The sequence below is a fragment of the Podarcis liolepis genome (genome assembly GCF_965112155.1).
Source record: "Podarcis liolepis genome assembly, chromosome: 3".
Classification (NCBI taxonomy): Eukaryota; Metazoa; Chordata; class Lepidosauria; order Squamata; family Lacertidae; genus Podarcis; species Podarcis liolepis.
The window spans coordinates 26,982,952-27,007,709 of record NC_139557.1 but is presented as its reverse complement, the minus strand read 5'-3'; the positions used below and the strand labels follow the sequence as shown (position 1 = coordinate 27,007,709).

Below are 24,758 nucleotides of genomic sequence, written 5' to 3'. Positions count from 1 at the left end.
TGTAGAGGTCCCATATTTACTGCCCTTTCATTGTGATTAAAAAGCAAAGTCCCTATGGCAGTGTCGTTCTGTGGAGTTACTGGCTGACACGAAACAGACCAGCAGAGTGCAGTAGCAGCCTTTCTAGGAGCTGGTGCTTAAATCTCCTAACATGGCATTCTTCCTCCTTCTTAGATGTGTGATCCGTATCTCCATGGAGAGGAAACCAGTCACTTTCTAAGTTTAGACTTTCCCCCTGCTTAGTATTCCCTGCATGCCCTGCAGTGAAGGCATAGAGAATTGCAAAACTTGCTGATGCTCCTTTCAGAGGTCTAATGAGACTGGCCTCATGAACTGAAGGTAAGTTCCATTGTTCGGGGGGGAGGTAAGTTCCATTGTTTAGGGGGGAAACCCCAAACTTTGGTGATTACACTGAATGCATTGAAGACTCACATCTTGAAACATCTGAGGAGGATGAGGGTCAGGGTCAACAAATGATGTGGTCTGGGATTGGGGGCCAAGTAGAGTCCTAAGGGCCAGATATTTGGCACCAGAGACAGAGGTTCTCCACACACACACACACACACACACCCAATAGCCTTACAGAGCAATCCTAAGCATGTCTACTCAGAAGTGTCCCATTCCGTTCAGTACATATAGGATTGCCGTCTTATACATCATTCATTTATTATTACAAATGTTGCAGGGTCATTGAAGAGGAGAGCATGTGCAAACTTCCCTTTCTCTACCAAGAAACCGCAGCCTGCTTCGAGTGCAGAGTTGCGCTTTCCCAACAGATTTGATCCTCTGCTCACACTCCCCCCACAACTGCAATTCCTTTTCAAAATAAAGATCCATATAGATGCAAGTTCAGGTTTTTGTTGACGCAATCGTAGCTTCCTTACTGAAAAATAGATGTCGTTTAAATAACATTTCCCCACTTATAAAGGTTCTTTCCAGTCATCTGGGTGCTAATTCCGATTTTTATCAGGTTGGTGGGCAAAAATCCTGATCTAATAAGGGCAAGTTGGGCAGAAACAGGTTTGACTTTCTCTGGGCAAATCCCTGCTTTGGACCTGCACCTGATAAATGCAAGGTCCAAGTTGGCAATTGCTACTCTCATCACAAAATCCTAGTTAAGTTAACTCAGAAGTAGTTCAGATTTGCATATACATAGGACTGCAGCCTACAGTGCTTTCTGTTTTCTCTTCAGAGGGAATTTGAATCCATGCATTTCCTAAACACACACCAAATGGAGCAGACTGGGAGAGAGGTTAGGTGATGTTCCCATGTAACACGATCCGGAACTCATGGCAGTGAATGAACATCTCTGTATTAGGGCCATTTATTTTTATTAACAGCAGCAACAACATACCCTTTAAACATCTTTTCATTCAGACTATTCAAAGCATTTAGATTAGTAATTCGGTTCTTTCCTATGCATGACCAAAACTCATTTTTCTCCAAAATTAGGCAATCATAGCGAACACAAAGTGCAGATGATGTAAATTAATATTTGTACAGTATCAGATCATCTGGCATTAAATCAATCCGAAGCTATAAAGGTCAGGTGCTTGTTGAACACTATAGCTGGATTTCTCGCTCACAATTAAAACAGTAAAGCAAAGCTTTGAATCATATTAGATTGATATTTAGTTTAACTCAGTACCAAAGGCCTTAGCCAACAGCCAGGGTCTCAACAAAGATCCCTCTAACACCCATCTACACCCATTCTAATTAGAGATTAGTGTTTGGTGTCTTCTAGATGCAAAGTGTATAATTAATAAGTGATAATAATAATATTATTTATACCCTGCCCAGCTGAATGGGTTTCCCCAGCCATTCCAGGCAGCTCCCAACAGAATATTAAAAACACGATAAAACATTAAAAACTTCCCTAAACAGGGCTACCTTTAGATGTCTTCTAAAAGTCAGTAGTTGTTTATTTCCTTGAAATCTGGTGGGAGGGCGTTCCACAGGGCAGTTGCCGCTACCAAGAAGGCCCTCTGCACTGGACCTCACCCCTGGCTGAACGATGGGAGTGGTGACGCTCCTTCAGGTATACTGGGCCAAGGCCATTTAGGGCTTTAAAGGTCTGTACCAACACTTTGAATTGTGCTCGGAAATGTACTGGGAGCCAATGTAGGTCTTTCAGGACCAGTGTTATATGGTCTCAGCAGCCACTCCCAGTCACCAGTCTAGCTGCCGCATTCTGGATTAGTTGCAGTTTCCGGGTCACCTTCAAAGGTAGCCCCACATATACTATATGAAAGCCAGCACAAACCATTCTATAACCAATGTGGTCTCCAGATCATTGGCGTCGCTGCATGCATCTCTTCACTTTGTCTCATATATCTGAATGGTTGTCATTACCTCCAGGGAAAAATATCTCTGTACTTGGAGACACTTTTGCAGCAATACAAAAGCTGCCCTGCAAATGGAACGACCCTCAGCTGACGCGGTGAGATGTGTAATGCACCTCAGTACACAAGACACACAAAGATACACTAGGATGCCGCCACACACACACACACCTTGAAATTCCCAGTGTCTATTTGCAACATACAAACAGTTCCTCCATAGGCAACTGCCCTCCCCACATCAGGGACTTGAGTTGGTATTAGCTGAAAGAGAGCATTCCATTTCAGCATTAATTGGCTGGCTTGCTTGCTTGTTGACATTTATGGCACTCCATATGGCTCCAAGGGATCCCTTAGGGTGGCCAACAACATGCCATAGAGCAATAATAAAACCCATTAAAAAGTAATAACATTAATCAAGGTAAGTAAGGCAGGGGGAGGTGAACACGGCAATGCTAAAAACCAATAACAAAGCCAATGAAATAACCAAACCGATTTTGTATATTCTTGATACAGTAAGAAAAACTAAGGATGCCCCAGAGGAGGGTGGAATAAAATGATGTTTACCAGTTTTCTTTAAAAGGGGGACAGAAGGGGGCCCATCAAACATCCTTGGGAGGAGAGATCCATAAGAAGGCTGGTGCCATGCAAATGGACAGCCTAGTATCAGACAATGTCAGAAATCAGAGCAAGTCTCTAATGGCTGTATTGCAAGGATGAGGAACCTGTGGCTCTTCATGTGTTGGTTAGGGATGATGGGATTTGTAGTCCAGTAACATCTGGAAGGTCCCGGCTTCTGCTTCTCTGTTGGGAGGAGGAATACCACACCTCTGTGGAAGGCCACAAAAAAGTAACACTCTCACACTTTGAGCTGGCAGCGTTTGCCGACTCTTAACACAGCTCTGTCCTAGCCATGTTTTCCAAAGGACTCACAGTTTGACCTCTCTGAGAGGCCCTCTTTGTACATTGCCTAAGGAAGGACATTCAGAACAGAATCAGGAACAGAATCAGTAAGAGTGAATTTGCAAACCCTCTTTCCAACCTACGTAATTTTGGGAAAGAACACAGTCTAGTGAAATTTCAGCTCCATTTTTGGTGCCAAGTTCTTTCGGGTGGGGTTTGAAAACAACAGGGAGTTGTGAAGTTTTAATTTAAGGCCAAATACAGATTGTAGCATACAGAGGATAAATAAAAAACCAAGGACACCTTTCCCCTCTCTCTGATCAAAAAATACCACCTTTGATCTGAGTGGAAGACAAAGAGATGTATGAAGCTGTAAACAAAGGTCTATGCCAATCCTAGACTTAACAACACTTCAAATAAGAAAAGCACCTAACAATACACTTTTTTGTACCTTTGACACCTTGTTTTCTGGGCTTTTGTCACTGTGTCACCCAGGACAAACAGTGTCTCCATTTATTCTCTCTCTCCAAGAAGAGAATAAACCATTTTTGTCATTTAAGTACGAAAGCAAGTTGCTTGGTGAAACCAGGATGTAGTATGGAAATCAATGTGACACACTTGTTATTTTTCTAGAACCAAACATATCCCCTTCCTCTTGAACTAAACTAGAATGAGGTAGGTAGCCGTGTTGGTCTGATGCAGTAGAAATATATATTTTAAAAAATTTAAAAATTGTCAAGTAGCACCTTAGAGACCAACTAAGTTTGTTCTTGGTATGAGCTTTCGTGTGCATGCACACTTCTTCAGATACCTCTGAAGAGACCTCATTCTAAACTAGAATGATTAATAAAACAAATATACAGCCAGGCTTTCTCGAAATGTTCACCTGTCTGATCCAGTTAGGAGGGGGGGAAGTCGATTTAATCTGTGCTGTTAAGCAGTTACCATGTGTACTCAAATCTCTGAAATGCCAGGAAATTGAGGCATTTAAGGGTCTCGCGCCTACGTGGGGATTTTAATCCCAGTCTCCTCAGTTCATACCCAATTCTGACCACTGCGCCATACCGAACCTCTTCCTACATACCACGCTTCCCTATTGGCTAATGCCAGTTAAAACTTGGGTGGTGCATTAAGAGCTCCACTCCCTGCCTTAGTTAGGTACACTAATGGATGCCATCCCTCTTTGAACAAGCCCCACTTCTGTGTTCAGTCTCCTGTGCCTGACTGGCCAAGGCTCCAACTTTGTAGGAGGAGCCTGTTGTTAAACATACAGGATCCCTTTCACATGGCTGCCAAACACAGGGCTGCCAATGTATATAGCCCTGTGGTACATTAGTGCTGGGGGTGCCAGCATGGTTTGTAAGAGCAATCCTGCAGCTCCCTTCCATAACTGCTTAATGGAGAGGGTATCTGGAGGCTATCAATGGCTGCTAACACTGATGGCTATGTCTTACTTCCACTGGCAGAGGTAATATGCTTTTGAACGCCAGTTGCTGAAAACCACAGGAAGGAGAGTGCGAGACATCTGGCTGGCCACTGTGTGAACAGGTGAAGAGGGGGGGAGGGAATGAGAAAAAAGGGGAGAAAAAATTGCTGAAGGAGAGAAAAAAGAAAGGAACAGAAACAAATTTATATACATATTCTTCGGGAGGAGGGAATGGATTCTAGGCCGAATTTAATTTGAAGCAAAGCCTCGATTCTGTCCTCTTACATAAAAGGTAAAGGGACCCCTGACCATTAGGTCCAGTCGTGACCAACTCTGGGGTTGCGGTGCTCATCTCGCTTTATTGGCCGAGGGAGCCGGCGTACAGCTTCCGGGTCATGTGGCCAGCAGGACTAAGCCGCTTCTGGCGAACCAGAGCAGCGCACAGAAATGCCATTTACCTTCCTGCCGGAGCGGTACCTATTTATCTACTTGCACTTTGATGTGCTTTCAAACTGCTAGGTTGGCAGGAGCAGGGACTGAGCAAGGGGAGCTCGCCCCGTCGCGGGGATTCGAACCACCAACCTTCTCATCGGCAAGCCCTAGGTTCTGTGGTTTAGACCACAGTGCCACCCGCGTCCCTGCATTCTCTTACATAAGATGCATCTATTTTAGGAGTAGATCTCATGCTGAAAGAATGGTCACCCTCACAAGAAAGAGAGAGGATTAAAGAAGGCGCAGGTTTGCTTAAAATCGGCACATGCTGTGCCAAAATCCCAATGGAGCAGAAAAGATTATTTATGCATGCGACCACAGCTGTGTGGATGTCATTGGCCCAGAGATGGAAAGAAGATGAAGCCCCAACCAGAGAAGAATGGCAGATTAAGTTGATGGATTATGCTGAAATGGCAAAAGAAATCAGGAAGACTAAAATCTTAATAAGAAATGGGGAAAATTTATAATTGATCTTAAAAATCATTGCAAACAGTTAAAACTGTTAGTAGGATTGGAATAACACTTGCAGTTTAATGGTGAATTTTGGATATAATGGAGTTGTAAAAGATTTGGATTATTATAAAAGATGCAGGAGGAAATGACTAACGATAGGAGCCACAAAGGGGAGGAGGGAAGTCCAGCAGATTCTTTGGCATCTTGTTTTTATGATGTATATTGGATATGTGATTGTAAAACTTTAATTTGAAAAACCAAATAAATAAATCTATTTTAAAAAATTAAAAATAAAATCTGCCCGTGCTGATTTATATGTGTGTGAGCAAATAAAAAAAATAATTTCTATAATTTTAAATAGAAACACAGTGTGTCTCTCGCCATAGTGGGAAAGGCTATGACCCAGAGACCTGGATGCCCTCTCTGTTTGTTTCCCAGGTGCGCACAGTGTAGTGCAAGGTCTTTGCTCTCTCTCCATGTGGCTCTTTATCTTTAAGCCTCAGCACCTCAGCTGGGCAGCCTTTCAAATACCAGGCTCTTGGAACTTTGCTGCACATTTTAAACAAGAGAGCTTATTGCCTGCTGAATTGTGCTTTTAAAGGTTGCTTCTGATCTGTGGATAACTTGAATTAAAGTCTTGTGATCCTGGTCTTGTGCTTTGTGGCTACGGCTGTTAGCTGCTCTGGGTTCCAGCATGTGGAAGGATGGAATTTAAGAACAAGAAACGAAGCAAGGACAGCTGCAAATAGAGGACTTCTCCATGTAAAATCAGATGCACAAGCCACCCTCGGAGGAAAGGAACACTCCCAACCATTTGGGCAATGTTGTGCAAATGCTTTTCCTCCATTTGTAGGCGCTGTCCCAGCTTCATCACCGCTCTAAAATGGAAAAGGAGGTGTGCCAATGCCAACAAAAGACCAGGGCACTTTACAAAGGCCATTCTATGATGCTAAGACTGTCACTAGTTCTCAGGAGGGATTCAGACACACACCAGAACTTTTGGTTTGTACGGTTGAAGTGGGTTAAAACACACTGGCTGCATTCACTTAACAGTTTATTCCATTTTCATGATGTTACCTCCCACATTATATTTGATTCACTTCTGGAATGATAGTGGAATATAGCACAAGTTCAGCTCTCATTCAGTGGCATACCAGGGGTTGCCAGCACCCAGGTCTGCCTGGAGGGGTTGGGAGGGAGAGAAATGGATGGAGTATACATACATTCAACTGTGTAACGGTGTCCACATCACCCAGAAGATTGCAGTCGCAGAGATAAGAAAAGAAGAGTCGTTCCATTGTCTGGAGAGGTCGCTTCCTGGTTCGTATGGAGAACTGGATTTTAATGGAGCCCAGTGACGGAAGGGAACAGCTGTATTGAGGCAACACTGAGTGTCGAAATTTTGCACCCCTACCAATTTTCCGTCAGGGGCAACTGCTCCTGTCCACACCCCTGCTCTCATTTTCATATTATTTGCAAAGATAAATAGGTACCACTCCAGCAGGAAGGTAAACGGTGTTTCCGTGTGCTGCTCTGGTTCGGCAGAAGCGGCTTAGTCATGCTGGCCACGTGACCCGGAAGCTGTACGCCGGCTCCCTCGGCCAATAAAGCGAGATGAGTGCCGCAACCCCAGAGTCGTCCACGACTGGACCTAATGGTCAGGGGTCCCTTTACCTTTACCCACCCACCTTGCCCTGGAAGCAAAAAACATGGAAATGAGCACACAGTTTGCACTATATTCCACTATAGTTCCATAAGTGTGTTTTAAGCTGTGCAAAAGCTCAAATATAATGCAGAACACTTAGGACTTGGCTACATTAGCAAAGAAAAAGTGTTTTATATGCATTATAACACCATGGCAACAGATGGCGCTGTGGAGTCCCGTCTTTCACCAACGTGATTTCCCATAATGAAGTTTACAGTGTGTTTTCCTGAAACACTTTTTATGTGTCTTGATCCAGCCTTAGAGGAAAGCTGTGAAAAGAAAAGAAACTGCCATGTGAATGTAGTCTCAGTTGTCCTAACATAGCAAATCTGCTTTAAGAACAAAAACAAAATGGGCTTTGTGTAGTTAAGAAACCGACAGAGAAAAGCACCCAAAAGCATGGAATGGAGAAATGATTCATGGGAAGACGTTTAAACACTCCAGTAGCAAATCTGGATGAGTGCTCATTGCCTTGTAACTGCCTAGCAAAGAAATCGGAACGAAAGCTCACTAAAGACTGGGCAACTAGCGTTTAAGCTTTGCACAAGTAACTCAGGATGACCGCTAACTAAACATATTGTCATGCGGAGAAGCCTTAACACATATGGTTGTGCATCATGACCAGGTTATGTGAGAATGCAGGATCTCACCCAGTGGTGAAGCTGCATGCTCCACTACTAGGGGTGGAGAGCAGGCGGGGGTGTGGCTGGTGGCCCCCGTGGGTGTGGTGCACATTCCGGGGGGGCATGGTGTGCATCCCATGGCGTGGTGCGTGTTCTGGGGCCGTGGTGCGCAGCCTGTGGGGGTATGGCGCCTGGCGTGCGCGGGGTGTGCAGCGCATGTCCTCCTACCTGAATAGTGGTGCCGGAGGCGGTCCACTCCCTCCGCACTCCTGTTCCTCTCCCAGTGATCTCACCCCATGTGGAAAAAATTGTTAGATCTGTTCATGCATAACTGTCTCTGGATCAAGGTAATGGCCGAGCAGTATACATATCGTAAATCATTTCGCTTTGTTATTTTTAGAGTGTTCAGAAACTGATAAATGTTAATAAATGGATGAGTTTGACTAACACTTGATGAACATGCAAGGCTCTTATATTTTATTTTTCTTTAGAGGAACTGTGCATCACAATTTTCACTTTGGGAGATTTTCTTCTTCCTCCATTACTTCTGAAAGATAATAAGCTTTTCTCAACTTTTTTAAAACCATGAAAAAACAGTTTCAAAACTCACCTAGTCAAACTGGTTTTCAGTGAAGCCATTTATCATCTTAGCGCTCAGTAAATTGGACTGGATCTCTTAGCAGAAGTTGAGCTTTCATCACATTGGAAAAGGGGAAGAAGGCAACCCCCGAGTGTTCCAGAAGATCAAAGCCTACATCCTTTGCTTCCGCTATCCAGCCTACAGCCATTTAATGCTATGATCATATCAGTTCCTGAGTTTCACTAACTTCAGATACCTGCTTCATTTTGACTGCTGACCACAGGATATCATACAGACAAGAGTGATGGAGCAGAATTCAACATACCTGGTAATAACCGTACATCCAAGGACATTCCCCCCCCCCAAAGTCTATCAGTAGTAATGCAATGCATCTCTCATAGTGTGCAGGTGACCTGGGTGCTGGATTGGGTCTGCTGTGGTCCCTCTGCTACAAGGCCCCTCCTCTCCCATTTTCGTGTTCATTGTTTTCATTAGTTCCATGATAAAAGCAAATTCCTAGTACAGTGGTACCTCAGGTTACATACGCTTCAGGTTACATATGCTTCAGGTTACAGACTCCGCTAAGCCAGAAATAGTGCTTCAGGTTAAGAACTTTGCTTCAGGATGAGAACAGAAATCGTGCTCCGGCGGCGCGGCGGCAGCAGGAGGCCCCATTAGCTAAAGTGGTGCTTCAAGTTAAGAACAGTTTCAGGTTAAGTACGGACCTCCGGAACGAATTAAGTACTTAACCCGAGGTACCACTGTATTTGTCCTGTTCCATTTCTCAGCTACAAACAGTTAAGGGCAGCCTCCCAGAATGTGTTTAATAGTGGCTTGTTATGAAAAATGAGAGGATCAATGAAACCAGCATCCCATCTCAATGGGAGAACTGGCACTCGCAAAGGGAAGCCGAGAGGCCCCTGGAAATTCCAGACCCCTCAAGAAATAAGAATTAGAAAATGGAACAATCAATATATGTTCATTTCAAAACACACTGCTTTAAAATTAAGAAAGCAAGAGTAGCTTCCTAGACTTCAAATGAGAAAGTGAAATCCACCTAAAAACCATCAAAGGCCATTCCTGCAGGTGTTTTATATCTGTTTATTAAGAGATAGATGATAGATAGATAGATAGATAGATAGATAGATAGATAGATAGATGATAAATATGGTAGATAGAAGCTTGCTGGGGACATCTAAAGCAAATGCCAAACCATTATTTTCTGTCTGGTAACAAAGGGATAACCCGTTTTTTATTCCGCTCACACAGAAAGGGAACTCTTGTGACACATTCTCTTAATGAAGAGCCCTGTTACTGCAATGATCCTTAGATCTCTACCAAACGTCTTTGCCATCTCAAGATATTCCACAAATGAGAGAACTTGGAAAGCCAGTCAATAGCAGCAAAGCTTGCAGCCCTTATCAGCGCTGTGGTGAATGAATTGGCATTTGTACTGTAGCCCAGCCATTATGCTTATCTTGAGGGTGAAATTTGATATAGAACGTAGAAATACCGTTTCCATCCACCCTGAGCACAGCTGAAAAAATGAACGTGACCAAAACTTTTATTTTGTGAAGGTTATAGGGAAAGGAACTTTGAGCACCAAAACACAAAGCAAAAATCATTCTAGTGCTTGAAAACCACTTCACATATGCCTAGAGACGTAAAAGTTCCAGAAATTTTGAAGCCATGGGGGGGGGAACCCCCATTTTTCCGGCTTTTTTCCAGGCCTTCTCATCTCTCATCCAGCCACTGAAGCAGTCCTCCATAGCTTCCAACAATTTCCCTTGAAAATAGGAACATCCTATTCTATTATTACTACTACTACTGCTACTACTACTACTACTACTATTACTACTACTACTATTACTACTACTACTACCCTGCCCATCTGTCTGGGTTGCCCCAGCCACTCTGGGCAGCTTCCAACATATATAAAAACATAATAAAATATTAAACATTAAAAACCTTCCCTACACAGGGCTGCCTTCAGATGTCTTCTAAAGTTTGTATACTTATCTCTTTGGCTCAAGGGGTTGCATAACTCCATACCCTCCAACATTTCTCCGATGAAAAGCAGGATATTCTGGGATCATCAGAAACTGGGACAGCGTCTGTAAATCCGGGACTGTCCCTGGAAAATAGGGACACTTGGAGGGTCTGGTCTTCTATGTACCACTATTCAACTTCATCTACTAAATAGGTAACAGGAGCAATCAAAACCTCCTAAACCAGGCTGGGTGGGTGTGTTGCATTAAGCAGAAGCTTCCCTCCACCCAGCTCTCCCGTGGCTAAGCTGGCATGTGCACGTTGAGGAATATCCACAGCAGCCAGTGGAAGACTCTGAAATGGGGCACTCTGAGGGCAGGGATTGGCTGAGCTAGCCTGGAATCTATCGGATTCTACAGCACTTTCACTACTGTCATGTTATGGCATGGGGCTTGATCTGGGTCCAATTGCTGCACCAGCTCCAGGCTACTGGATGTGGCAGGGCTGTACATGTGGCAGTGGGCACTGTTAGAATTCCTGCTCTGTGATTGCAGTCATGGGATTTTTGTCTATCACATGACGGTGTATGTTTTGACTCCACAAAGTGTGGGAAGTGACGGAGACAGGATGTTTGTGTTACTGTGTTCCGTGAAGTGGCACTATTGTCCTTTTTCTTTGCTGTCTGATGCTATGGAGAAAGGGAGCCATGTTGCAGTGCTCCGTGTGTGTTTATATGTAAATAAAGTAGATTAGGCAAAATGCTGAGTTGCTGAGGTCTGTCACACAAGCTGCGAAGACTCTGCAGATCCCTAAGTGTGCCGATGTCTGTTGGCATCAGTCGCTGTGATGTTCGGGCAGAAGAAAGGTTTTGAAGCTCCTGAACGATCGACCAGGAGGGAGGGAACATGTCAGTTGGGCATGTGTCTCTACCAGGGTCGTATTTGAGTGTAGGACGAGCTCCTAACAGGCACTTCACTTTGTGCAGCCCCACTGGCAGGGAAAGAGGGCTTGGGTTGCAGTCCTGCTCTGCACATAAACAAGTGCCACAGCTTGATATATTCTGACCTTCAACATCATGTGCTCAAGAACTTCAAGGTGAAGATTGCTTATTCCCAGGACATCATCTGAAGGCGCATGATGCATCAACCTTGCTGTGGTCAAGGAGGTCTGGGTCTCTTCAGTGCCTGGGTGGAAGGCTGCCTGCCAACCACCTTGAGTTCCCTCACAGAAGATACGCTGGCTACAAATGCAATAATTTAATATTGCCAGAATGGTTTTCAAAATCTTCATGGCTATAACAAAGAAGGGTCACTCTGCCTTTCATTACACTGGGTATTGTTATGGCTGTGCAACAGCTTTTCCCAACGGCATCCTAAATACAGCGTAAAAACGCAACGTATCCCAGAAAAAGTCTGGAATAGGAAAAGAGAAAAGAACAAAGTTGAACTTTGCCCTTCACCGCCTGACTTAATTAAGCAACTGCAGTAGCTGTGCACACAAACAAAAAACAGCAGCTTATTCCCATTTCCCCTTAGCCTTCCAAGCGAATTTGGCATGGATTTTGCAGGTGGCAGAGGCAAGTTTATCAGAAGGCATAAGGGAATTGTTTCTATTTTCTCCTGGCGCTTTCCTCTTTTTTTGCATATGTTTTGAAAAGTGACTGGTGAATCGATCAAAAAGCACCCAAAGGGAATAGGAACGGTTTCATTTTGGCAGTAATTAACTGATTATCATTTTAGGGCCCGATTCCCTCTGACAGCTGAGTTTGCAGGGCATTCTCCAGTGGTTTATGAGAAGTAACGGATGATATAACCAGTCTTGAACTTAATGCAAGAAAAAGTGATTTTCTTTTTTTTTCCCCTGCATAATTTTTATTGGTTTACAAAAGTCAAAGCACAGAACAAACTGTATCAATACTCATATTGTTTCACCAAAAGTAAAGAATAAGACTTCCTTCAGTCGTTCCACGAATCGTCCAAAATAACAATAAACAATAAATCCGCGTTTCCTTGTTTGTAATGCCATAAGTCATTCTCGTTCGTCCATTTTCTTTTGGCATTACCCTTTACCTCTTACAGAGCACCTTTGAAACCCGCTAGTGTTATCTGTTCATCGATTAAGCTTTCCAGATATTTCGTAAAACTTTCCCAATTTTTAACAAACCTCTGATCTTTTGTATATCTAATTTTACCTGTCATCCTGTCCATCTCCACATAATCTAGTAGTTTGGATCTCCATTCCTCCGTTGTCGGTAAACTCTCTTGTTTCCAATTTTTAGCTATTAGGACCCTTGCTGCCGTTGTTGCATATTGGAACAATTTGTAATCTTTCTTCTTTATCTCCGTTCCTACCAAACCTAGCAAGAACGCCTCGGGTCTTTTAACAAAGGTATATCTTAACATTTTCTTCATTTCATTATATACACTCTCCCAGAACCCTGTGACCTTTCGGCATTCCCACCACATGTGGTAGAAAGTCCCCTCCCTTTCCTTGCACTTCCAGCATTTGTTGCAGGATCCGTACATTCTGGCTAGTTTAACCGGGGTCAAGTACCAGCGATAAAACATTTTCATTAGGTTCTCTTTAAGTGACACACAGGCCGTAAATTTAAGATGTTGTTTCCAGAGTTTTTCCCACTCTTCGAAATAAATGTTACGGCCGAAATCTCTAGCCCAGTGTGTCATTACCGCCTTGACCTCCTCGTCAGCTAAGTTCCAGTCCAGTAGATGCTTATACATTTTAGATAATATTTTTATATTATTCCCCAAGATCTCGGTTTGAAATCTAGAATTTTTATCGGCGTAGCCTTTGTCTTTGACATCTTTCCTAAACATATCATTTATCTGGTGGTAGTGCAGCCAATCATATACTTGGGATTTAACCTGGTCATACGGCCTCATTTTCCACTTTCCTTCCTCCTTCATTAGCAGTTGTTCGTAGGTTGCCCAGTTGGCTCTCATATTGGTCTTTTTGATAGCCATAACCTCTAGTGGAGATAACCATTGGGGTGTTCTGGGTTCCAGCATATCCTTATACCTTTCCCATACCTCCCTCAGAGGGCCCCTAAATATATGGTTCCCAAATCCCTTGTGACCTTTCTTCCGCCCATGCCACAAATAGGCGTGCCACCCGTAACAGTTATCGTGACCCTCTAAGTCTAACACTTCCCTATCTTCCAATTTTATCCATGTTTTAACCCAGCATAAGCATGATGCCTCATAGTATAGTTTCAAATCAGGTAGGGCGAAGCCTCCCCTTTCTTTCGTATCCGTCAATAATTTGAACTTTACTCTCGGCTTCTTCCCCTGCCAGATGAATCTGGAAATCTCTCTGTGCCAGGCTTTAAATATCTTTGTACCTTTGATAATCAGAATATTTTGAAAGAGAAATAAGATTCTTGGAAGTACCGACATTTTAATTGTGGCTATTCTACCCCAGAATGACAGTCTGAGCCGGCCCCACGTTTCTATGTCCTTCTTAACTCCTTTCCATACCGTTTCATAGTTATTTTTGAATAAATCTATGTTTTTTGGCGTTACCCATATCCCTAAGTATTTCACCTTCTTTGTTGCGTCTATTTCTATTTCTCTTTGTAATTCCTCAATTTTATCTGCCTGCATATTTTTAGCTATTATTTTTGTTTTTCTTTTGTTTAATTTAAAGCCCGCTACTTCCCCGAATTGGTCGAATTCTCTAAGTACCTCTTTTATTGAGTCCAGTGGATCTTCCATTGTTACGACCAAATCGTCTGCAAAAGCTTTAGTTTTGTGTTCGTGCTGGCCGACCCTGATACCTTTAATTTCTTTGTTGTCTCTAATGGAATTTAATAGAACCTCTAATATCATTATAAATAACAGTGGGGACAGTGGGCATCCCTGTCTTGTTCCTTTAGTTACTGTTATTTCTTCCGTCTCCACATTATTTATTATCAATCTTGCTCTTTGTTCCGCATAAATTGCTTTTATCCCATTGAAGAATTCAGTACCTACTTCCATATGATCCAATTGCTTCAGCAGGAATTCCCAGTTTACGTTATCGAACGCTTTCTCAGCGTCCACGAATAGCAGTAAACCTTGTTTGTCGCACCTTTCTGTTAAGTATTCTATAATATTTATGATATTTCTTATGTTGTCTTTCATTTGCCTACCCGGCAAGAAGCCGGCTTGGTCTCTGTGGATACTATTTACCAAAATGGCTTTAAATCTTCTTGCCAGGACTCCCGCAAAGATCTTATAATCTATATTTAGTAAGGAAATCGGCCTATAGTTTTTAATTTGCTCTAAGTCTGAATCTTGCTTTGGAATTAATGTGATCAGTGCCTCCTTCCACGTCTCCGGTATTTCTCTTTCCTTTAAAATGTTGTTCATTACTTCTTGTAGTGGATTCAGCAAAACCGATTCCATCTCTTTATAATATCTACTGGTAAACCCATCTGGGCCTGGGGCTTTCCCATTTTTTAGGTCTGTTATTATTGCTTTTATTTCCTCCGCCTCGATTGGGGCGTTTAGTTTCTCTTTATCTACTGTGGGAATCTTATTAATGTTCTTAGATGTTAAGTATCTCTCTATTTTCCTCGTCTTATTCTTTTCTGTATTTCTAAAAAGTCCTCCATAGAAGTCCAAAAAGGCTCTCCTTATTTCTTTAGGTTTGTTTATCTCTTCTCCTTCCACCACTATCCTGTTTATCGTGTTCTGTTCCTTTCTTTTTTTCAATTGCCAAGCTAATAACTTCCCCGTTTTGTTGGCATGTTCGAAATTCCTCTGTCTCAATCTTTTGATTTTCCATTCTATCTCTCTGTTTATCAACATTGTATATTGGGATTGTAAGACTTTTATGTTCTCTTTTATTTTCTTATTTTTTGGGTTTTTAATTAGTTTCTGTTCGTTCTCTGCTAATTGTTGTATAATTTCTTTTTTCCCTTTTTCCCTTTTTTTATTCTTAATTGCGCTCTGTTGAATAAAGAAACCCCGCATCACCGCCTTACCTGCGTCCCATACCACCCTTGACTTTATATTATTGCCTAAGTTATCTTCGAAATATTCTTTTAGTCTGTTTTGAGCCTTTTCTACTACCTCTTGGTCATCCAACAGATAATCCTTCAGTTTCCATCTATTTAGTCTGCTTTCCTGCCCTTTCAATTCCATTTTTATTGGGTTATGATCCGAAATTGTTCTAGCCTGGATCTCCACCCGTACAGATCTTGGGACTAGTTCTTTCGAAATCCATATCTGGTCTAATCTTGATGATGAATCATTAGGTTCTGAATGGAAGGTATATTGCTTTTCTAGGGGGTGTTTGAACCTCCAAATGTCTGCTAAATTACAGTTTTGAGCCAAAGAGAAGAAAGTTCTAGGTAACTTCCCTTCTTTACCCTTTGTATCCCTCAATCTGTCCAATTCTAACGACACCACGCCGTTCATATCTCCTAATAGTATAATTTTCTGGTCGGCGTAGTCAAATAGCTTTTCTTCCAGCCTCCCATAAAATTCTGACTTATTTTCGTTGGGCGCATATATTCCAACTATTATTATCTTTTCTCCCTGCCAGTTTATTTGTACTGCTGATATCCTTCCTTCTTCATCTTTGAATAGATGTTTCGCTTCAATTTGTTTGTTTATATAGATAACCACCCCCCTCTTTTTACTCTGGTCTGAGGATATAAATTCGTTCCCCAGTCTTTGATTGATCAGAGTTCTTTTATGTTTCCTCGCTATGTGTGTCTCTTGGAGACAGATGACGTCCAGACCTTCCTTCTTCAGAATGTGCTCAATTCGATTCCTTTTTCCTTTATCGTTCATCCCATTAACATTCCAACTATACACCTTTAACACCATTGTGATTTAATTAGGGGAAAGGAAAAAACAGCTGTTGTTTCCTTTTAAACTTCCTCCTCAGTCCCTCCTCCCTCCCCCCCTTCCCCCCCGAGCTCCCCGCCCCCCCCTCTGGGTCTCCCTCTAGTCCTGCCCCCCCTCCTTTACCCTCTTCTTTTTGCGGTTTTAATTCTTTATATTTCCTTAAGAATTTATCTGTTTCTCCTGGATTTGTCAATTTTTGTCTCTTGCTCCTATATGTAAAGGAGATGCCTTCCGGAAACTCCCGAAAAAGTGATTTTCTTATATTGTAATGGCAGATGGCGGAAATCACAGAAAGGTAAATGGAAGAGGATCCAGAAACAATCAGGTCACAAGCAATCTAACCCTTGCAGCAAATATTCTAAAGTTAGCAGCCACTATTTGGCTGCCTAATGCGGCAATTGCTCCTTGTGGAGGTTGTAGCATGGAAAGTGCCACCCCCCTACAGGATCTTCTGGCAGTAGGCATGGAGACTCATTGTGACATAGTTAATTGGTCTGACTCTACACTTAATGGCTCCACAGTCTTAATAGTTTTAATGGTTCTACACTTCTTCTGTTGCCCTCTTTTTGTTATATCCAAATCATTTTGGGACTATTGGCCAGAGTATCTGCAATGCCCGGCCAGACACCACCCACCCATGCTGATCTTTGGATCCACTTGGACAGGACAGAGTAAAAGAGGGCTTCCTATTTCAGCTATGTTTTGCTTGAACAACAAGGTCTTCCTTTACTGAATAGCCCAGGGGTGGGGAAGTGGATCTGACCACTTGCCAGTCCATTACCTGATTTCACCATCAGGTGAAGTGCTGGCAATCAGCTGGTGAGTGGGACTTCAAAGCACAGCACAAGGTTCTTTGAAGAGTGCTTTGAAGTCCTGTTAGGCAGCTGATCGTCGGCGCTTTGGAAGCCTATCAGTTCTGAAACACCACCAATCAACTGATCTAAGGGGCTTCAGAAGCACTGCACATGAAGTGCTGACAAACAGCCAATCAGCAGTGCTTCAGAAGACTCTTTTTGGCCCAGTTCAGCCACCGTTGTACTTTTTTTTACAGGTCATATATAGCATGCCTGCATGATTTGGCCAAAATTGCCTGATGGTCCAAATTAGGCCCATGGACTGGAGGTAATCTTCACCCCTGATGTAGCCTTTGTTCTTTGGTCCTGATTTCCAGCTTGCTTCATGATCCTTGTTAAGTTGTGGGTGAACATATCAGACGACACAGCGATTCTTCAAACAGCTCTTGTTTATTCACAGGCCAGAAGTGAACTGAAGGGTTCAGCCAGCCTGCTTATATAGAGCTCCACTAGAACGCAGCAGTAACCATTTTCTGTAACTATCCAATCACTGAACATCATTTTCGATCCCTTATTTGCATATGTGGACCTGAACTATCTACAGTATCCCCCTGCTGGCTCAGGGTGAGAACTTCAGTACATAACAATCCTGCCTTACAGTTTGCTCCTTCTGTCCTGGTTTTCAAGTCATAAAATCTGGTTTGTTCCTCAATTCATCGTCCTTTGGTTTTGATTTACTCTAGCTTTGTTGCCCAGCATTTGGTTCTGGTCTCTAAGGACATCTCAAACTTCTGCCCACATCCCAGCCTTGGCGATCAGTTATCCTAACCAGCACAGCACACAGGCCCAATCCAAACCCATAATCCAAGTGGTAATTTTCAAGCATTGCTTCCATCCGCATGCATTTCTACAGCTAATGTCAGAGTTAATTAAGCCACATCCAACCTCCTACCACCCCTCCTGTCAGCCTTTACAATGCTCATTAATCATGAAGCTCAGATAACTAGGCTCTCTCCTATGGCGTGGTGCCCCTGGGAATGTGATGAACTACTGCTCTGACCTTGGCTTGAAAGCTGTTTGGGGCAAGATCCAAGGTGGAAAGAAGCTCACAGAGCAATGTGTTACTTTGGGCAGGAGTCAGCATTAAAGAACACCATGACTGCATTACTCACTTACCTTTACATGTCATGTCTCTCCCATCTAAGTAGACAGTATTGTGCCTTAAGCAGATTGGAGCAAATTTATTCTGAGAACTCAAATTCACACACCAGAAAATCTATGGATTTCACTGGGGAACCTTTCTCTGTCCAAGGTCCGCATACGTTTGCAGGCAACCCTTCTTGGCATGATGGTATATAATTTTTTGATGGAATCTAGTAACAATGAAAAACAAGCAATATATATTTACTTATATCCAAACCAAAAGAATACAAACACAGTGTGTACTGACAAAATATCAACCATCTAAACCTGATCTAGCGCACACAAGTAGTAGTAGCAGTTGTTGTTGTTGTTGTTGTTGTTGTTGTTGTTGATGATGATGATGATTTTATACCCTACCTTTTTCTCTGACATGACTCAAGCTGGCTTACAGATTAAAAACAAGAATCACTAAAAACATAGAAAAAAAGCATCATATAAAAAAATAATGAAAAATCAATAGAATTAGAACTATATACATATATTAAATCTGTTTAAAACACACAAATAATTACAATACCAGCAAATCCAAAACAAAAACAAAAAACAAAAAAATGGTGGCTCCCCTTTACTTTTCATGTTTGTTTGTTTGTTTGTTTGTTTGGTTTGTTAAATTTGTACACTGCTCTAGACCCATAGATCTCAGGGTGATTCACAACATAACAACACAATAAATAAGAAAACAGAAAATACATAAGAAAAACAACCGCAACATTCCCTGCTTCCACAAGACATTTTAAAAGGGCATAGGGTGTCAATCAGCCAAAGACCATACCAGTCAGATCAGAGCTATAATTAGGAAACACTGGCATTTAGTGTAGAACCATGCCTAGCATTGATGGGTGGAGAATTGAGGGGTAGGTAAATAAATAAATAAATAAATAAATTTTATACCCTTCACATCTGGCTGAGTATAATAGGAATTGCAATGTTGGTGGCGATTGTTGGTCTGAAGGAGAATTTGTCTAGACTGGCTTTTCAGTCAATGGTCTAAAATGTGTTCAAAGAGCACAAAGCGTTGATCTCCGAACCACAATGGAGCGACATGGCTTACATCGACTATAAGGCAGTGGCTTTTCATGCTTGCCGTTTGAAATAAAGAAAACTTTTGATGATACAAGTTATGGCTTGATCAATATTAGCACTCTCAACTGATGGTAATTGCACTCTGATTGATATTAGAATTACTAACCAAAAGGCTTCAGATAGATTAAAATTAATCAGGACATGTATTCTTTTTCTTCACAAAGGGAGGGGGGAAACGAGGCCTGGGAAACCCTTGCAGCCTTCCAGTGAATGAAATATGAATGCACAGGATATATTTTCTGTCTAAAGCTGTGTGGTCAGAAGATGGCAATTATCGAGATATGTGCAGAGCAAAGTAACAGTCAGTGAATCATAAGGACATTTCCCACAACTGAATTATATCCTGCTCCAGGACACAGCAAAGTATTGGAGACAAAGCTGAACAAACTATCTTTTTATATAATAATAGATTGGATCATAAAATCCGAAGAGTGTCAGTATCTTTAAACGCCCTGTGGCCTTTTCTCCAAACTTCGGAGCAGTATCTCAGAATCATTAATGGAAGTTGTGCTGAACAACTGAGGAGAGGGAGGGAGGGAGGGGGATTCGTATCGTTGCACTTTAGGCACCCTAAATTGAACGGAACCAGTGGCGGCTGGTTCACTGACCCACCAACCTCAGCCTGCCCTCAGCTAGTGCCCTACTTGCCAGCCTTCTTACTTATAGTAAGTCAGGGGGTGAAGGGTGCAGGAAGTACCTGCCATTGGCTCTGTCATTACCTACTGTTGATCTCATTGAATTCTGCCCTACCAATCCCAATGCACACCCTCCAAGTTGTTGGAAAAATACCCGGGAAGGCCACCACCTTCCCCAAACACTGGGGCGTCTCTCTGGTGGTCACGCTCTGGATGTAAATCTTCCTCAGTCCAGAGAGACCGGTGATAAGAGACCCCTCCCTCCTGAGAGGAGCACGCTCAACTTCTGGCATCTCGTAGCAGAAGAAGAGTCAATCAGTATCTCTAAAACTACTTAAAAAAAGGTAAAGGGACCCCTGACAATTCAGTCCAGTCATGACCGACTCTGGGGTTGCGGCGCTCATCTCGCTTTATTGGCCGAGGGAGCTGGCGTACAGTCATGTGGCCAGCATGACTAAGCCACTTCTGGCGAACCAGAGCAGCACACGTAAACGACATTTACCTTCCCGCCAGAGTGGTACCTATTTATCTACTTGCACTTTGACATGCTTTCGAACTGCTAGGTTGGCAGGAGCAGGGACTGAGCAATGGGAGCTCACCCCGTCACGGGGATTCAAACCGCTGACCTTCTGATCGGCAAGTCCTAGGCTCTGTGGTTTAACCCACAGCGCCACCCGCGTCACTTTATTAACAGTCTTTATATACTTATTTATATACTTTATTAACAGTCTATATACAAAGAATCCATCAGCATGTCTGTGCTCTCTCAGCATCAGTACAGAACAGCCTAACACACAGAAGTGAAACTAAACTCACCAGCAATACTCCAACAGTCCTGAGACTTCCTGTCTCATGCTCTCAGGTACTCCCATGATATAAACAACATAGCGCTACTTGCTGAGCAGCTTGGGTGGATAAAAATCCTAACACAAGTGTCCCTATTTTCCTGGGGAAATCCTGTCCTGGTTTCTGATTTGATTCCAGATTGTCCTACTATTCCTTAGGAAGTCTCTTATTTTCATCAGAGAAATGTTGGAGGGTATGGAGTTATGCGCCCCCAAGCCAAGGAGATAAGTAACTCCACAACTTTCAGAAGACACGCAGCCCTACAGAATGAATTTTTTTTAAAAAAAAGAAAAGAAAAAATAATGTTTTATTATGTTTTTATATATGTTGGAAGCCGGCCAGATGGCATATAAATAAAATTATTATTATTATTATTATTATTATTATTATTATTATTATTATTATTATTGAATAGGGTGTCCCCATTTCCACCGGAGAAATGTTGGAGGGTATGCCAATGGACACCAGCCACCACTGAACAGAACTATCTATGACACCTGGGCCAGTTGGGAAATACTCCATCTACACTGGTTTTCCTAGAAAGTGAGACCATCGGAAGAGCTGACAAAGGGTCCCAAGTCCAACATTCTGTTTCCCACAGTATCTGTCCACATGCCTCTTAGAAGCCCAAAAGCAAGGCATGGAGGCAATAATCTTCTCCTATTATTTTTCTCCAGCAACTGGAGGCCTGCAAATGACTATCATGACTAACGGTCACTCATTGACTTTTTCTCTATGGGTCACCTCAAGAGAAGGAGGAGGTGCCACCATGACCCACCAGGGACTTCTCTTCCTTTTCTTTCTCCATGGAGTTGGTAAGTGGAGCAAACAGGGAGGCACTTCCTAGTATTATAGAATACAGTACGCAATAGCAGAATGTTAAATATATTCTATTCCTCTGCTAAATACTCTCAGCTGCTTGTGATTCTGAAAGTTTCCCCACACTAAAATGAATCAACAAGCTTCCCAATTTGAAGGCAAAGCGAGCACTGAAAGAGGCAAACGCAGAATCGCAAAGAATATTTAAAGGCCTTTCCTAGGGTTTCAGCACAACTCAATATCGTCCCCTATCAAATTGTGTTAATTAATGACATTAACTCAGCTGAGATTTATTACTCCCCAACCAAGAGATGTATAATTAATACTCCTCGCCTATATATAGCTCTTTGTCACTACATTTAGGAATATAAGCCTCATTTATTCTAAGGTTATAATGAAAAAAATTGACTCGTGCAATTTTAATTGCTGTAATATTTTTCCTGATTTTTGCAGAGTTTCTTGGAATTTGTTGGAGCCACTAGCTCCTCAGAAACCTTTCTACAACGTTCATTTAGCTCCTGTCATTTCTTACACTAAATACAGTGGGGGCTTGATGGCTTATTTGATACCTGCATCAATCTTAATTTATTTCCATAATTTCCTCTGACAAATCTGTTGATGCCATTGACATCCTCTGCGGCAATCATTCTCACAGACTCAAGGTTATTTTGACATTTCCCATGCCCATAACTCACACATCTAGGACGTAGCCCAATTCTGCTGTCTTTTACCCTTCATCATGTTCAATACCTGTCCTTTACTTACCAGCCTGTAGGCTGATAGTCTTCATTATATCCTGCTTTGACTAATGTAGCATATTGCTTTCTCCCTTTGCAGGCCTGTGTACCGTGCCACTCCACATCAAATATATTGCAGCCAAAGCATTCATCTTCCTGGTTCAATCCATTTGTCATTTTGCCCTGTCCTTTACATCTACGAAAGCCTGCATTTACCAGGTGACAATAGTTAAGATTCATGGAATCATACAATTGGAAAGATCATAAGCCCCAAAAGGGATGCATGCATACATTATTTATTTTTAGAATACTTACCCCACTTTTTGACTTTAAAATAAGTTGGCCATATGACCAACTTTAGGGACGTGGGTGGTGCTGTGGTGTAAACCACTGAGCCTAGGGCTTGCCGATTGGAAGGTCGGCGGTTCGAATCCCTGTGATGGGGTGAGCTCCCATTGTTTGGTCCGAGCTCCTGCCAACCTAGCAATTCAAAAGCATGTCAAAGTGCAAGTAGATAAATAGGTACCGCTCTGGCGGGAAGGTAAACGGTGTTTCTGTGCACTGCTCTGGTTTGCCAGAAGTGACTTAGTCATGCTGGCCACATGACCCGGAAGCTGTCTGTGGACAAACGCCAGCTCCCTCGGCCTATAGAGCGAGATGAGAGCGCAACCCCAGAGTCGTCCACAACTGGACCTAATGGTCAGGGGTACCTTTACCTTTACTATGACCAACTTTATGGAGGAGAGACCTCTGTCCCGTCCAAGTCTACCTAAAGATAAGGGAGACAGCAAGAGGGGCCTTAAAGTTGCCCGTTAATGGTGAACAATGCCTGGATTGCAGACTGAGCAGGCATACAGGTCATCATTGTCTTCCCCAGTATGGTGATATGTATTGTATTTCTATTTGAATTAAGTATACATAGAATCATAGAGTTGGAAGGGACCTTGAGGATCACCTAAGTCCAACCCCACCTCACAACGCAGGGATATGCAGCTGTCCCATATGGGGATCAAACCTGCAACCTTTGTGTTATAAGTACCATGTTCTAACCAACTGAGTGTCATCCTTTCTGAATTTGCACCTATATATACAAATTAGTGTGTGCACATTTTATGGAAATCTGTGTCCTTTCTGGGTGTGTGAAGCATATCCTCCTTTTCAGTATTATATACATGACCACACTACCTCCAAGGCCCTACAGGTGGCTGATAAAAGTCACATCCAACTCGGATCTGCACTGCTTTCTTCTACCACCAACAAAGAGCCAAATAGCTATTGGCAGTAGACAGACCAGAGGAGGATTCCTTGATGTGTTGCCTGATCTTCTGATGCCAATTGAAGGGGGCCTCTGAGGAAGCCAGGTGTAAAGGCTGCCAATGATGACTGTGCTTGGGAGGGAGGAGCAGAATGGCAGATGGTCCTAGCCAGGCTAACGGATGAGGCGTTGCTGTTTTGCCCTTCTCTCTGGTCCTGAACATGTGGGAAACCAAAAGGACTATTTCCAACAGGAGACTTTGCAGTTGACTGGGGTGACCTAAAAGAAAGAAAGAAAAAGGCAGCAATTGAAATGTACTTTGTGAAATGAACGTTACCAGAAGACATGTTCCCAATCATTTTCTGCCAGCATTTCTAATTAAAAATAGTGAGTCATGTTTGATGTAAATGTGCTCCTACGAATGTAATTTTACTGACATTGGATATGATGAAAAGGAAAAGAAGCCCATTAAATGAAAAGCTAAAGCTATTATTCTCCTGCCTGCTGTCTAAATCCCAAATGAATTACCGTATCTCAAGGAGTCATGAAACATGGAAAACACAAGTCTGCAACGCTGCTGGTTTGCAATGACTCTCATGCTTTGGGCCTCTGTAGCTAAGAAAACTGGGATGGGAATTATTGAACAATAAAGTTATCATTTAAGAACTTTGCCTCCAGTGACCGGTACTCATATTTGCATGATCAGAAAGCGCTGGTGGCTATTTCATCCAGCGAAGCTCTCAAAAGACACAAGCTGTTATCTTGAAATGAACATTTTCAATGTCCCTCACTGTTGAACTTACAAGATAGCTCTGGGAAAGGTGCCACAACATGATTTTAAATTATCCCTTCCTAAACTTGCCTTGAACACTCTGAGTTTCAGTCAAAATCCAGTCCTGAGCAATCTTTTGTTTAATTCAGTAGGCAGAGTCCCAAGACTATGCTGTGGAGAACCAAGCTTGAAATCTGGGTTTACAAGATACTCCTCTATTGGCCAGCCACTAGACCCTCCTTGACTCTG

At 42.6% G+C, this 24,758-nt stretch overlaps 2 long non-coding RNA genes across 2 annotated transcripts; one reads left to right on the top strand and one right to left on the bottom strand.

The window, feature by feature from the left end:
* Nucleotides 1–244: 244 nt before the first annotated feature.
* LOC310703437 lies at nt 245–24,403 on the top strand. The gene is made up of 4 exons (XR_014524112.1): nt 245–339; nt 21,604–21,741; nt 22,583–22,701; nt 23,645–24,403. It is a non-coding gene; the product is annotated as an uncharacterized lncRNA (long non-coding RNA).
* LOC310703478 lies at nt 7,431–18,486 on the bottom strand. Its single transcript, XR_014524172.1, has 2 exons — nt 18,428–18,486; nt 7,431–8,488 (listed from the first exon to the last, which is right to left on the bottom strand). It is a non-coding gene; the product is annotated as an uncharacterized lncRNA (long non-coding RNA).
* Nucleotides 24,404–24,758: the final 355 nt, after the last annotated feature.